The following is a 16,524-nucleotide window of genomic DNA, read 5'->3' as shown; positions in this document are numbered from 1 at the left end:
TCCCAAGATGGTTACTGCCAGTACTGTGGGCATTAAGATTATGAGTCTGATTCTAATATTCTTGTGGCCCCATATGGGGTCCTCTATGGTGATTAAGATGTGGCCCCTGGATCAGAAATGCTGCAATTAAAGGAGACCCTTGGAGTAATTCATGAGGGGTCTTGAAGTCGATTTGTGTGACGTGATGGTGACCTTAGTGCATTTGAGGACTATTCTATGCCGGACTTTGCTGCCCTCGTTGAAAAGAATTGGATTAGGGAGGTGAAGTTAAAAACACCTATTGCCTCAGACTTGGTCTTGACTATGCATCTGGAATGTTTACCCAGTCTTCCATCATCACCTGCCTTGTATAGTAGGACGCCTTCTTTGCAGGTTTCTTTAATTAGCTCAATAAATTCCTCTCTGAATTGTGATGTATTGCTGTCCAGAGGACACCAAGTACGTGTGCAGTTCCTTGATCTGGAAAGAGTAGGGGGCACGTGGGGAAAGAGCCCACTCTGACATTTTACTGTATGTGGAGAAGGTCTTATCATCTATTTTGGCTCCGCTGGATAGATCGGTTGCTAATTCTGATCACATGTTGGATGTGTTGTTCACAATTTTAATGGGAGTGCAGCACTTAATTTTGCTTGATTTATGCCCAAGGAAGGAAGAAAGGGGCATTGAAATGAAATATCAGCCCTCCCAAACTAGCAGAATGGTAAAAAGCAGGGTGGCAGAAATTGTAATTCAGGTGGGTGATTATGGTGGACCTGGGGACACTCCTTGCAGGAAATCAAACGGTAATTTGGAGGCCACAAATGAGATTGATAAAATGCCCAGTTCTCCCTTTTTAACTAATTCTCCTGGGGATCGGTGTCATGTTCCACAGAGTGTAAATGTACCTGTAATTAAGAATCCTCCTCTAGGTTTCCAGATATTTCAAAAATGGGCTTATATTATTTCAGTGGTTGTAGTACTGCGAGGTGCAACTCCTTCCAGTGTTATTTTGTCATGGGTCCACCATGATGGTGATTCTCCTGTGAAGGGGAACCCTCAAGTTTGCAACAGGGCAAACCACTGGAATGAGAAATAGAACAGAATCCAGTGTATTTTGAAATGTAAGTCTAAAAAACATAGATTCTCTAATGTTTTAAAAGAGTATGCTTCCATTACTCAGCTTCGAAAAGTAGAAAGGCCAGATAATGATGTCTTTCATCTAGGTCCGGAGCATGATTCCTCAGAAGCAATTGGTATTCCTGCCCCTCTCACATACTAGAAGTGCAAATCCTAGACAACCATCAGTTGGAGAAGGTACCCACAGATATTGGAGTAACTGTCCATAATATTTGGGGTGGAGCTAATAGATGTATAGTGACGAATGATGCCAGGGATGGACTTGTTGAACTACTGAGAACCAATAAAGAAGGTTGTGGAGTCCCCCAAGACAGCTACCAGGACCTTAAAAGACCTCCAGAAGCTCCTCCTAGTGGAGGACGTTCTTTTTTGGGTTCTGTGCCCAAATTTATAGAAAGTCTCCTTCTTTTATTACATTAGCACACCTGCCCAATCAAGGGGCAGGATCAAGCTCTTATAAGAATCTTGGTAAAGGATCTGGTTTCTGCCATCTTTCTAATACCCTAAATTTCCCTGTATGATAGTGAAATGGTCCAACTGAATATAAGCTTTATTTTTCAGCTCCTTATAGCGATTGGGACCTTGTGTATGGTGTCAAGCTAGGATTTTGATCAGGTGTAATCGGATCACTTTACTCAACTTCTGAGTTCTTGGGTTCCATTTAGTTCTAGGATTGTTGCAATGTTAATCCTGGCTAATGTGCCAGTATTAAATGAGAAAAGGTATTGATATTTTCCCATTTGAAGTAACCTTAGTTCCTAAGTGTGATGATCCTTGGTTGGGCACCCAGGAGCTCTCTCAAGAATCATAGTAGTAGTAGGGAGGCTGTATATCTGAAGGATATCACAATCTCATTTGGTGAAAAAATGGGGAGGAGAATGGTAAACAATGTGGGATATGAGGACCTGTGAGCCAAGGAATTTGGGAATGTGGACGAGGTAGCCCCATAGAGCTGGGTAGCAGGTACACTAAATGCTTCAAAAGACATAAAACATCTACTGTTGCAGAGGTGTCCCTTGGGTAAAATTCTCTCCTGGATCATGATAGGTCTGTGACAGTCTATGTCCAAGTTAAACTTTTTAATGCGGTTCTGCCCATTGATAATTTGTTTACAGGAAACCGAGATATGCGCTGATTTTAAATATGATAATTATTTTGTTTTTTCTTGTGCATCAAAATCCACGGTAAAAAGGGCACTCCAGTGGAGGTATTGCTATTTTACCTGTTGGCAGTGTAAATTGGAACCCAAAGGTGTTTATTTATCCTCCTAAACTTTGAATTTGCTTACTGCTATCTTTGTGTATTGTGACTGGAAGACCCTATACATCCTTCCTTTTGGTAAATTGTGCATTCCTTCCAGAAGTTGTGTGATGCTTCAGCTGCGTGTTTGTTCTCTTTTGTACACAATATAAGTGTTTCGGAAGACGGCATATTGATATTTATTGTGAGAGATTTAAACCTAAAATATTGAACTGTGCCTCTTTGATTTTTGGAAACACAGATTTGGAAGAGGGTTGGAATATTCCAGAGGCTGTTTTGTCAGGTGATATTTGATCAGGCAGGTGGGCCTATGCTTTCTGGACTGTCTGAGATCAAATAACCTTATTACTCTAAATGTCAGGTTTTTGGATGACTCACCAGCCTCACTTACCTTTCATTCCTCTTGGGGGCAATCATTAATTGATTATATGGTGGTATCTTACTAAATGTTTGGAGCTTGCTCCCAATGTGAGGAATTGGGAATAGATCTAAATGATCATAGTATTCTTTCGGTGATTTTCAACCAAGAGCTTAAAACATTTGAGACCTGGAATTCCAGAAATGATGCAATTGTCTACAGTACGGTATAGTATGTCAAATAAGAATATGATGAACCTGGCTGCTCATGTTAAAATAGGAATTCCAGACCCTTCTGTTATTTCACTAGAGAACACTATTGCCTGGTTTGAAGAGCAGTTGTCCCGGTTTCGATCACGTGGGAGACAAAATAGTACTGGTAGTGTTAAATCCTCTGTCGTTATCTTTTGGGAGGTAAAAAGGGTAAACTGTAATATAAATTCCCTAGTAAGGAAGCAATTGAAGGAGTTGTCGTTATTGAGGCAAACGGAAATCAATCGACTGACGGAGCTGAGAACTAGACTGAAGGTGTATGAACGGAGGAAGGAGTAGGGCCAGATTGTATAAAGTTCAGACACCTTCAGTCTAGTTCTCAGTTGCGTCAGCTGATAGATTTCCCTTTGCCTCAATAATGACACCTGCTTTAATTGTTACCTTACCAGTGAGTTTATATCACTAGAATTAAGGCGGCTATATCCAATGCAGAAGGGTACCAATACATATAGCTGTTATAAGCAAACAATACCAGGTATGGGATGTTATTGGAGCCGAGTGATAAGCCTCGTGTTTTTTGACAAATCTAGCCTACCCTTTTGTGATGAGATAGAGAGTTTTATTAAGGGCGCAAGATTCTCTGGGGAGATGGGCCCAGATGAACGTCTGACATCTGTCTTCAAAGAAGAAGTTTCTGCATGGGCTTCATTCCTTTGCCTGGTGATAACATATTGTTATCTGCATGGGATTATACTGTAATCCTGGAAAGGTAGTGTTGTGGTGCCCCTAGATAAAAAAGGTCCAAAAATATCTGCTAGTTTTAGGAAGATTGCACCATTGGATGTGATTGGCAAACGGTTTGCCAAGAGTATTCTCCTTCAGCTCAGGACTGAGAATTTGGTAATAACCTAGTTCCTGCGGAGCAAGCTGGTTTTTGTGGGAACTGCGGAACCTTAGATAATATTACAGCTCTCCAAACATTCATAGGCAATTATCCTTTGGGTAAGGGAATGGCAGTGCTTATTTTGTGCCGGTGCTTTCTGATGCTCTGCACCAGCACTTAATTGTTAGCACCGGGGCTTATGACTGTCTGCCACATGCAGTGATGTCTGCCATTTTTAGGTACGAGCACAGAAACTTCTGGTTAATATTTCAATTTCCAATTATTAGTATTTGCCTCCAAAGCCATTCTTATAGCTTTGGGGCCTTTAATAGTATGAATTGTCACACTTTTGAGAGTGTGATGATAAGTAGTGTGTTGGTGTTGCCATTGGCAGTGCTGCCAGGGGCAACAAATGGTGCAAGCTCTAGTGTCCTCCTGTCGAGTGCCCCGGCACTACTTTTTTTACAAATTAAGCACTGAAGGTTTCTATATATTCTGTCTTTCTAAATTCCTCCACAGCGTTCGATAGGGTTGACGTTGGCAAACTGTTGAGGAAATTGGTTGCATTGGGGATTCCAGTGCATTTGCTCAGGTTGATTGTTGCTTTGCACTCCTCAACTTGGATTCAGGGTCTTTCCAGCAAAGTAGAGAAGTATAATGGTCTTAAGCAGGGGTGCTTACTTGTGCCGCTTCATTTCTCACTTTACATACATGACCTTGCAGATTTGGACAGCCTAAGGGGGGGGCCCACCTAAATTAGAAGCAATGAGTATTGGCTGTCTACTCTATGCTGATGATAATGCAATTATGCTGGATTTAACTCCAATAGGACTACAGAGGTGCCTCTCAGAATTGGGAAAGTATGATGGTGAGCACTTTTTAATAGCAAAGATATGGTTTTTAGGTCTCAGGGGTGCAGAGTTAGGAAGGGCCTGCACTGGATCATGGGGGTTGACAAGTAGGAAGTGGTGAAGTTGTATTCATATCTAGGTGGAATTCCCGCCCGTAATTGCTTAAATAAGGATCACATCAGTCTGTATAGAAGTAAGACTTTACCTCAAGCCTCGGCCATTGGCAGGCTATATAAGTGTTGTGGGCAAAGGCATTTTTCATATGTATAGGCAATCTATAACATTAAGATTCCACCCTCATTGAGCTACACCTGTGAGGTGATGGAAGAGTGGCATTGGTCCTTGTTTGAGAAGGTCGAAGGGCGAATTTGGCGCCAAATCTGTAATTTGAATTTTACGGCCATACCATCCGCCCTTCGGCTTGAATTTGGGCTTCTCTCCACAAAATGTGTTTGCTATGGCTGCTGTTCTAAGGTGGGGGGATAATTTACTGAATGGTGAACCTGGTCCCATCTGAGCTGCATTGAAACATGAAATATTTTACTGTTTTTAAGGTAAAAGTGCCCTCTTTTCAAACCATATATAAGCTCTGGACATGTTGAAAGTTGGTCAGAGTAGGATGGCCCCCCCTGAAGCTCATCTTAAAAAATGTGATAAAAAATCAATTTATGAAGTGAAGACGGAAAAGGGACATTATGCTGTGTGCTCAGCATGCCCAGAAGGAAATAATATTGGATAGTAGCATTTGTGAAAAACCACAACCGTACGTATTATGGAACCTCCCCCATGGAGTGTGCAGAACGGTTTTGTTACTAGGTTTGAATCTGATTCCGTTATGAATTATTACTGGATGCTGGGAAGAACTATCAAAGGAAGTGAGGTTTTGTGTTCTCTGTGGGAAATGGATTCAAGATTTAAATCATGTGCTTTTTTCTGTCCTTATCTTCATTCATTTTGGTGCCAACTGCTAAGATCATTGTTTTTTAAGTACAATATAACTACAGCAGCGGAGGCCTAGAAATATGTTTTTGCACCACCATCAGAAATAGTTTGTGCAAAAATGTTTACATTTTTTAAATAATTTATGCATATTTTCTAGAGTTGCTTGAACATTTGTAATTTCATAGTAATTGTACTTGGTCATGAATTTGTGGATAAAATACTTTGCACAGTATAAAATAGAATTATTGTCTTAATCCGCATTTGCAATGAAGAATGTAATGGACAAATAGAAGTACTGTATTAGTGTTGCACTATAAAACAATATGCATTTTCTTATTAGGTCTGTCTAGTATTGTGTCATAATGTTTAATTGAATTGATTGAGTATTTGCACTTTTTTTCAGTCCATGAAGCCTATTTTATCTAAAGTAGAGAATAGTTGTATGTTGATTGGCTTCTTCTTTTACTTCAGAACTTCAGGTATTTTATATCGCATGAATAGCTTTTTAAGAAAATGTTATTGTATTTTATGCAGACCTCTTTAAATTCCAAATCATAATAAAAAATATTGTCCTGACTTGGAGGTTAAACTATCAAGGCTTCAATGCCCACCCCTCCCAGTGAAACTAAAGGAGCCTCTGTATAGTATCTGTCCTCTCCAGAGTACACTTCCACTTCCACTCCCATCCCAACACAAATTACTCACTTGGATTTCCACAAGTGGTGAACTTCTTGGTGCATATTGCGTCACTCTACTTGTGCCCTGGCTGATTGCAATCAAAGCACGTTCCAGCCTTCATGGAATTCCAATTTTTACATTTGGTTTTGACCTTTTTGGGTCTCTCTAAACTTGACTCAGTACTTCTCTGTTGGAGGTGCAAACCCTTTAATGAGAGTCTCTTTCATGTGCTGATAGGACTCACCCATGTCATCATTAAGGGTCGGAAGTCTATCGCTGCCCTTAAATGAGATTTACTCCCATAGTAGAGAGCCTCAATATTGGCTACCTATTCCTCTCATTTTGCAAGCCCTCTATAAAGCTGCAAACCATTTATCAATGTTGTCTCCATCACTCTACTTGAGGACAATCTCTTTGGGGATCTTAGGATCAAAAGCCTCCTCTTTTTCCCTAGTTACGTTGGAATTAAAGTCAGGTCTATGCCTCGTTAGCCCCTTTCTAGTATAAGGCACTGTATTTCATTATCATCCCTAGAAAGAAGGCCTTAACTTTATTTCCCACAGTGTTTGATGGATGATACAGTGCCTTTGTGTTCCTACATAAATGTCTTGTTATGATTCTATAGCTCATTTTTTACACTTGGTTAGTTTTAATAGTGCATGTTAATGGGTGTATCAATGCAAACATTTGGCAGCTGTGAAATAGTTTATTCTTCCATTAGTGCCATGGTTGTACAAATGGGAGGTGAGATCTTTCTCAATTTGATGCACCAGTCTCCAGACAACCAGCAGGACATTATCAGCTATCACTCCCCACTAACAGTGCCCTTTAATATGCATTGCTTGAACCTGATGGGCCAGTCCATTCGAAAATCGGATCTAGGGCCAATCTCCATTCTCCTGTCGTCAGCAAACAACATGTGCGTGTAGACAGATCACATCTGATTCAGAGCAGGAAATGAGCTCAGAACATAAATGGACCAGTCTGTCAGAGTCTTGTTCCGTAAAGTGAGTTTTGTAAACAAATATCACTTCCCTGCATCTGTCCAGGTCTTCACGACACCATGGTGCAGAGATTTCTGAAATGGTACAGCATCACCACATTTCTTAAAGCTACTGGAAAAATGGGTTGGGCTTCAGGAATCTGTTGCATTTCCGTGCTATGAAATAAACAAGAAAAACTAGCTACTAAGATAGTATACATGTAGTATGTGTCTGCAAAGGGAAATCAAATGGTTTTTTATGAAGGCCCTCACCCACTAACCTAGTTGGTGGCATGCTTCATCATTGGGCCCCACCCGAGGTACCGAGTGTACCTCAGGTGTGCTACGACGCCTGGTTACAGCGGAGCAGGTTTTGTTACGTGAGTGTGGGTACTGGTGTGTTAAGTGAGGTTTTAAAATTCTGTCCAAGGGTTCCCGAACGGTTACTTTATTGATGGGCCCTAGGCAGAGTTAAAAACAAAGGGCCTCATTTATGAGGCTGTGCATCCCTTTTAAGCCGCCGGTGCGTCACTTTTTGTGACGCACCAGTGGCGTAAAAAAAGAGCCTTGTTGCTCCATATTTACAAAATGACACATCGAGGTAGATGCGTCACTCTGTAAACCCCTGCGCCACATTATACCTGACCCAGGTAAAATGTATGCAAGGTGGGCATATTGACGCAAGAATGGGACGTAGAAGTGCCGCAGTGAACTCTATGAGATTTCACTGCACCACTTCTAGGACGCAAATGCGTCAATATCTTACCCCTACCTCACACCAGGCGTAAGACTGATGCAGGCCTTTTCACATGGGGCTTTTCCTATGTGAAAGGACACATTGCTGGAGTTGCGTCACTTTTGTGACACACTCCAGCAATGCGTCACTTTTGCACCTACAGATACGTCAGAAATATTGACGTTTCGGTAACTCCTTGCGACATGATACGTCATACAGTAAATATGACGCATCCATCATGTCGCAAGGAGGGCGCACTGAGAAGTGACGCATCGCTGCTTTCACGCAGGGATGCGTCACTTCTCATAACTGAGGCCCAAAGGCTTAAGGACGTGTGGGGATAGACTTATGGTCTCCCCCGTCCAGTGTGGTCTACTATTTTCAGCCAGGCCTTTTTTCTAAACTGGCTTTCTTCAGGACCTTTTATCTGTAGGGGTGGTACAGGGGGCTTATATGTTGTCAGTGCCCTGTATGTGTAGCACACATTAAGGTGCTACAACTGTGAGAGGTCTTTCCTCTCCGTTTGTACTCCTAATTACAAAGGACAAACTCCAAGGGTCTCTGCCGGGGGTCTCGAGACTCCTGTGCACTTTGGCGTAGTCTTCGGTCCCTCTGGAAAACCTATGGTCCCAACGGAGCTCCTGACCAGAATGAATGCAAAAAAAAACAAAAGCACTGTGAACAGCAGCTTCTTACATTCTGTTGCTCCTGTACATTTGTGGTAAATTATTACCATGAATGGTATGTGTACTGTGGATTTTATTGTGAATGGTACATAATTACGTAATATGGTGTACTGGCGTAATTTCGGGAAAAGCACAAAACAGGTGTAATGTGAATTTCTGAAATTACATGAATTACATCAACACCATTCAAATTTTGACCACGCCTAACTGGGAGCAGCACCTGTATGCTGTGAACCTAATTTACACAGTGAGTTAAACCTCCATGCCCCAGCACAAAAAAGAGATGAGCTTGTAAAGAGATGTGTAATTTTGCATCCCTATTGATAACTAGGCTGAGAGGAAAGGTGGCATCTCCAGTGACAGGTAAAGACAGTGAAAAGTTTGGGATTACACGTGAAGTGGAAGGTGTAGTTTCAAGTCTAAATGTGATCGTAGGTGCTCGTCAGGTCTACATTATGCCCATCTAAAACCTAATGGCATAGAGCGTTATCCTGTTATCTCAAACCCCTAGCACCCTCTAGGTCTCGTTTTAGGTACTCACCAGGGTGGGGCTAATGTTGGCAGTGATAGAAAGGCACCTCTAGGCCAAATAGAAGGTGTGGAATTATTTACCATTGATCCAAGACATCAGACCACTAGCAGATTGCCACCCTCCTTCTGATTAAGAGTGGCCTTTGGGTTGCCCATCTCTCTATTGAGTGCCTACAATGCAGTTGGCTTTCCTTTGTTCTCATGATTGGTGACAGTGTTAGGGAACAAAAGGGCTGGCCAGTGTTCATAGTCTCTTTAGCAATCTCTGTACCTGTGGATTCCAGCCTAACTAAAAATCATCTAGGTCTTCTAGCTCTTGGTACTTGGAGGATTTGCAATCCATGTTGACCCAGATACAGGAGGGCCATGAAGCCATATTTAATGTCTCATTTCTTTGTCATCAGACCAAGGAAATCCACACTGTCTGCATTAGTTAGAAGGATAAACTGCATATGTCCAGTATATAATGAAACCATTCCAGTGGGCTGCTTAAATGACTTGCAACATCTAATTGTTTATTGGGATTATCGTTTCAAAAGCTCCTGGACTTGTTTGTGAGTCTAATGCTATAAGGTCACTAAAACTCAAATGATGGTCAAAAGGTGATGCCCAAAAGATAAAACAGTAATGCTGCTAAGAACCTCATCATATTTTTCTTCTTGACTGTTCAGGGATGCCTAGAAGAATAGGTTGTCATACTGTGTTCAGTCTTCAAGGTCTGTGAGATCTTTGTCAAATTTCCTGTCCTCAGACCAGAGAGCTAGTCATACAATACTGAAAGTTATCCATTTGTCTGTACTGGTGAGCCTTTCTTAAGAGGTGGTTGTGTCGAAACATGCTCCTTTCATGTCATCAATTACACTATTCAACTTCCAAAGACACCGACGGGCCTATTTCAGTGTCTGTTGGAAAGCCTCAGACTGACATCATAGGTTTCACTTTCGACCGCCGAATTACAATGCCGGTGGTCGAAATTGAAACCGGCTGATCATTCCAGCTGGATTCAGACGAGCTCAAGGAGCCTAGTGGCCAGTAGGAGGCCTCACCGTAATCCCTAAGGACGGTGTTTCTGCTATTAGGATTACGATGTTGTCTTCCGACAGCTATCCATGACGGGCTTTCCGCCTTGGAAAGCCTGTTTGAAAGCAACTTTGGGTGCACTTAGCAGGGCCCCCTTCTCCCTATGGCCTCCGGTTAGGGGTCAATGGGGCACCACAGGTGCCCCCCAGTTAATTCTTGAGGTGCTGCCACAATGTGCAGGAATTAACAGAATCTCTCATTTCTCAATGAATGCTTGTGCTATGGCTGGTTTGTGGCCGCAGCAGAAGCTCCCATAGAGAAATGGGAGTATGTGACCGCAACATGTGGAGTTGCATTGTAATAGTTGTGTCGGGACCACTGACCGGAGGTCGGTCTGTCCTGAGACTGCAACGGTGTTTGCCCGACATCGTAATCACGGCCTGAGTTTTTAGCCAGTAGAGTCACTCTCTTTAATTTTGCTTTTGTGTGTGTTTGCCAGCTATGGCATAGGTGAGGGGGAGGATGGGGAGTGAAAGAGCTTTGCAACTTCAGCACTTCAGGTTCCATAGAGACATTGACATCCTAGCCCTTTCTGTAGATCGTAGTTGGTCATCATTTAGAGGTTTTATATGACTGGAACTCCAAGGCTCTAAAGCACCCAAAAAGGGGCAGAGATCACTTTTTAGAACTACAAAACAAGTAAAAAATCCATTGGTTGGCTACTCATGTAGCACTTTTACTAAATGGTCTAGAAAACATTTGTATAACTTTTTATATTGTTTATTAATTGAGGTTCATGATTTGGATGTGAAACCTACCGCATTAGTAATGACTGGGATAAGAAAGAGCAGAGGTAAGTAGTATACGCATTCAGGAATAATATGTACTAGCACTGAAGAGATAAGTAAAATCACTTTTACCATCACTCATGGTTCCTGCAAGCTACGTACACTTGCAAAAAAGAGTCATAGTAGGAAACAGTTTCTGCTGCTAAACCTAATGGACACATAATTTTGCCACCTCTTTCCACATATTTTTATTTCAGTATCATTGAGTACATAGAAGACCTCTAATCCCATAGACTGGATTCTGCAAACCCTCAGGCCAAGTTGATCACATAAACTATAACCCTACAGAGTTAATGAGTTTAACATTATCAGGTGATTGAAATGCAAATTTGGTGCTGTCAGGCATATTTTGGTTAGAAATTTTGCAGATTACACACATATCCGCAGCAGGTGTTGAACCCTGTGTTTTATTTAAGCAACAGTGTCTCTGTGTGATTATTAACGTATCAAATTAAATAATGAAACTATAGCCATAGTGTAATGCTTCACTATACATTTGGTTATAAGCTGAGCACTGTAAATATTGTTTGCTATGGGGTTTGTCACACAATTCACCATAATTACAATATAAGCAAAATTGTGCTAAGCAGAAAAGATGCTGGTGAAATAACCTACCAGACATTATTCCACCCTGCACTGTTAAGAACACATCTCAGGTAATAATGGGAGTTGAAATGGCAATGCTGCTTAATGTGTGACACTAACAGATGCAAACATATGCCTGGTATTTTGCTGTCTTTTACTACCAGTTTAAGTGCAATTAGCAGTAACAAAAATAAATAGCACTGCATATCCTGTCCTCCTTATTTACATGATCATGTTGAATTCAATGGCACCCTATAGCACAGGAAGAAAGACATTTGTCAACCGTAAAGTACTGTAACATGGTAGGATTGGGGAAACTACAGTATTAGGTAATGCACTGCGCACTCCTATTGGAGAAAGCTTTGTAATGTGAGCATACTCATATATTTAAATGTAAAATAAGTTCACATTAACATGCTTTTTTTACCCTGGCTGACCTCCTTCTTTAGTCTTTCTGATCGAACCGTAACTCAGCATTGCCCTGTGTCGTTAGCTGCTAATTTGTCATCATGAACATAAAAGGCATGAAGTAAGAACAGCTCCACGAGTAAAAGGGGAACTTACAAAAGCATCAGGGAGCTGGACATACCAGCTTTGGGATAGCAAATGCAAAGAGGGGAGAGACCCGGGGGCAGATTTCAGCAGCATAAAACAATCCACCCAATGTTGCCTCATTTCAGAAATGTAATCAGAAAATGAGAAAGACTATTTAAACTCCCATTAACACTAGTTCCTGCCACTGGCGTTTTTTCTTATGATGCAGACAACTTCTGCATTTCAGAGCACATTCAGGTGCATAATTTCTCTTCAGGGCAATGTGCATGCAAACCAATGGCTTAACGAAAGTTTAAAGGGCCCCCCTGCAATGTACACGGAGGTGACCCGCTGGGCCTGTGTTATGCCCCCTAACATAGGTAAACTCTCTGGGTGCTGTCCTTGAATGAGTAAATGTGAACCACACAAAGCCATGAGTTTATGGAAATGTCCAGATATGATAACTTCGACCTCTGCACTTTGATCGCTGCATGCTCCTGTTTTATCACTTTTCATTCTCCATCTACAAGCATCATCTGACTTTCCATACCATTGATTCTTTCTTTTTTCTCTTTGTTTCTTTATCCTTCATATACTATCTTTCATCCCTTTCTACATTTCAGGTTTTCTGTTATTCTTCATTTTTTTTGCATCTTTACTTTATTGACTACTTTCTTTAACTCGTTCATTCCTTTCTTTCCGGCTCTTTTCCTTTTTCCCTGTTTTCAAATAATGCCAACTGATGCTTTGCTGTGTAAATACTTTTAATGCCAGTTCACCAAAGAGAACTAGGCTTGTGGGATCCAGCATGTCAAGCAGAGACAGGTCTCTCCTGGATAATGTGGCTGTGGTGGGGTAGATATGAGTACAAAAGCAATAATGGATCCCAGAAACCTATGCATTTCTGAAAAGTAGACAAAAGCCTGAATTTAGCAAGGGGTCATTTGTGTAGATCCTTCAAGGTTTTTTTTTTTCCTTTTCTCAAATATGGTCACTTTCTTTTAAAACATTGCTTGACGTTTATTTATACTTTTAAGTGTATTTTGAGAACCAAAAATGGAGGATAAAGGTTGAGGAGACAAGGGGGACCAAAGTCAGGTGGGCAAATATAGTAAATGACCCAGAACCGAGGAGTAGGGTTTGTGAGGGGGTAGACAAGGAGGTGGGGCAGCTGTAATCAGCAGCTTTTAACAATGCCATTTATTAAAGAGTTTATAAAGAGGCGGGAGGGGGCAAAATGGGAGAAAAAAAAAAATCTCCTGTTGCCCAGACAGGTTAATGGCTTTGATCATTACTGTAAACGGTTGCCCCATATCAGGATACGACTTAAAAGGTGCCATTAGCTGCTCTCAAAATAAAAATAAAAAACATCTAATAAAAAAATCTACAGATGCATGTATGAATATTTCCATGTAGAACTTAGTACATGTTTGAGCCGTTAAACCACATTTCTACAAATGGAGAAATATTGCATCTGCAGGGTGTCAAATATCGCATCGGCAGGGTGTCAATAACAGTTTATGCTGCGTTCCTTGTAAATAAGTGAGGAATTCAACTTGAGACTGTAGGTTGCTCAATACTATGGGGCAGATTTACAAGTCCCTTGCGCCTCTTTTGCGCCACTGTTGCGTCACTTTTGTGATGCAGCGGCGGCGCAAAAGATGCGCCATGGTGCGGGCTATTTACAACGTGACACATCTGGGAGATGCGTCACGTTGTAAAGCCCTGCGCCTTAAGGAGGCGTTCCGGTGCAGGGGGGGGGCGTTCCGGCGCAGGAACGCCTCCTAAAAGTGGCTGAGTGAAATCTACCAGATTTCACTCATTCACTTTTAGGCCAATGCTACGTCAAAACCCTGCGCCTGCTTGAGGCAGGCGTAAGGCTTGACGCAGCAATAGAAGAATGGGCCCCCCAGAGCATTGCTGGAGCTGCGTCGTGCATGCGACGCAACTCCAGCAATGCAACACCTTTAAGGCACAGATGCGTGACGCATCTGTGGCGTTTATGCCCCATGGTGCGCCGCATTGTAAATGCGGCGCATCATGGGTGGCGGAGGCATGGCGCACAATTACTGGCGGATCTCTGCTAATTTGCAGGGAAGCGCCAGTAATTGTAAATATGCCCCTAATTGTTCAAAATCTGCATTAAACCCCTCCCAACTCCTCCGCCCTCCCCAGCCAATGGGTTTGTACCATAGGCCTTTACATAAATACTGAAACAGGCCCACCTTGCAGCAATTGCGAGACCCATCAAAATTATTTTCCATTTAAAAAATATACCTAAATTCGAGGATTCAAACAGTTACAATAAGAAAATGTTACAGTGCCTTTGACTAAGGAAATTTTGCCGTCTTAAAAAAGCCAATATTCCCTTTTTTGCATATTGAAATGATTCTCAGCATTTGTTTTACAACTAACCTACATACAATAATTTAGTAAAATGAGAATGACAAAGGTAGATACTTACTAAACTCCTTTCTGCAATTCACAGCTCATGCGAATAGTATTCGCAATAAATATTCAAAAATAGTTATTCCTGTAAGGCATCTCAAGTGTTACAAAGTTTTTGTACAACAAAAAAAAAACGACGATTGCTTTTGTCCACTGTCCTTTGAGTACCTCATAGCATATCGCAGGTTTGTAGATTAATAGGAGATAAAGAATAAAAAAGAATTGGGAAAGCAGGTTGACTTGTGCGCAGAACTTGTAGTTCAGTCCAGGCCGCCTTCAAGAAATGTCTCCCAGTTGAAAAGTTGCACAGGAAGTGTTCGCATTTACAAGTGTAGTCAGATTTAAGGGTTTAAACACCCTTAACACTATAAATAGCTTAGCACCTAAAGTTTATATTTTTTCGAGGTTTTTTTTTCTTTGCTTTTTTTGTGCTTGCTAGGGAGATGTAGGGGACCTCCCCTGGTCCGCCCCACGTCACTGCATCCGGCCAGGCTGCAGCTGCTGAGGGGGATAATGGAGGAAGGCCGCGGTGGTGGCTGCTGCAGGGGTGGTGGCGGAGATGGGCTGCTGGGCCGCCCTGGGGTAGCCGTAACCCATGAATCCCGCCACAGGAGAGGCGGCATAGGGGTACTGCTCGTAGGCCGCGGTGGTGTACTGTGCATAGGCTTGGGGTGCAGCAGTTGTGTAATCGATGTACAGAGAAGTCAACGACTGGACTGGGGTGGGGATGACCATGCTGGGCTGCACAATGGCTTGTGGGTAGATGTATTGAGGTGTCAGCCCATATGGTCTTTAGTAGAAATGCAGGATGTATTTGTTGAACTCCTATGGTAAACCTACTCTGAATATTCCTTGGTTTCGCTCCCAAGTAGGCCAGGTTGACATTGGCTTTCCTCTCGTCAATGATTGGGTTCGGGTCTTTGCACGCCCGGTCTGCCGCGGCCCTGTCCACCATGGTCACAAAGCCGTAGCCCCGGGACTTGCCGGTCTGCCAGTCGGTGATGACCACGGCCTCCTTGATGTCCCGGAACACCTCGAAGTACTTCCTGAGCGAGGCGTCGGTCGTGTGGTAGGGGAGGCCGTCAACAAAGATCTTGGTCATGGTGGTGTCCTTCTGCAGCGTGTGCATGGCACCGGGGGGACTGTGCAACGGCAGTCGCTGGAGCAGCATGAGACAAGGACTGCTGGGACCCATGGGCGGCAGCGATGTGCGGGGGAAGAAGAGCTCCGATCGGGCAGGGCTGGAAGTGGGTGCAGGAAGCAGTCCTCAGGCAGCGCGGGTCCCCATACGCCTGATGCGCGCCCTACACCGCCGACCCGATGGTTTGTTTATAGAACCTAACAGTTGAAAATAAAAAATATTGATTTTGAGTTGAAAAAACAGCCATTTGTGCCACTGTTTTTATTTGTAACTTCTTCCAAATATGGCCGATTTTTAAAATTAGTATACTGTTATGTCCACCGGACCCTTCTGGTTGGGGGATATTTAGGACTTGTAGGTTCACCAACAACCCAAGGAACCCAGAGCCAATAACTGAGCTGCATCTTGCAATGATTTTTCATTGTGTACCAGGTACATAGCAATTAATTTGGTAAGCTATATAGACTGAAATAAGCAGTGGCTATTTGCACATCTTCGAAATTGTGGGTATCCAAATTAGCATGCAAATTAGAGAACATTTTTCAAAATGACTTCTTTGTTACACATTGCTTTACATTTAGGAGGCAGAAATGCAAAGAAAAGTCAATTGACAATAACACTTGTTCTACTATTCTGTGTTTCCCTAAGTCTCTCAATGAAATGGTACTTCACTTAAGTGGGTAGGCCCGTAGCAGCTTCAGGAAACAGCCCAA

General features: G+C 42.4%; 1 pseudogene; it reads right to left on the bottom strand.

Moving 5' to 3' along the window:
* Positions 1-15,055: 15,055 nt before the first annotated feature.
* On the bottom strand, positions 15,056-15,841 carry LOC147728335 (RNA-binding protein 38 pseudogene; annotated as a pseudogene).
* Between the last annotated feature and the right edge of the window lie 683 nt (positions 15,842-16,524).

Source organism: Lissotriton vulgaris, chromosome 3_1, assembly GCF_964263255.1.
Source record: "Lissotriton vulgaris chromosome 3_1, aLisVul1.2, whole genome shotgun sequence".
Classification (NCBI taxonomy): domain Eukaryota; kingdom Metazoa; phylum Chordata; class Amphibia; order Caudata; family Salamandridae; genus Lissotriton; species Lissotriton vulgaris.
The sequence above is the reverse complement of the archived record's forward strand: the minus strand, read 5'-3'. Positions and strand labels throughout refer to the sequence as shown.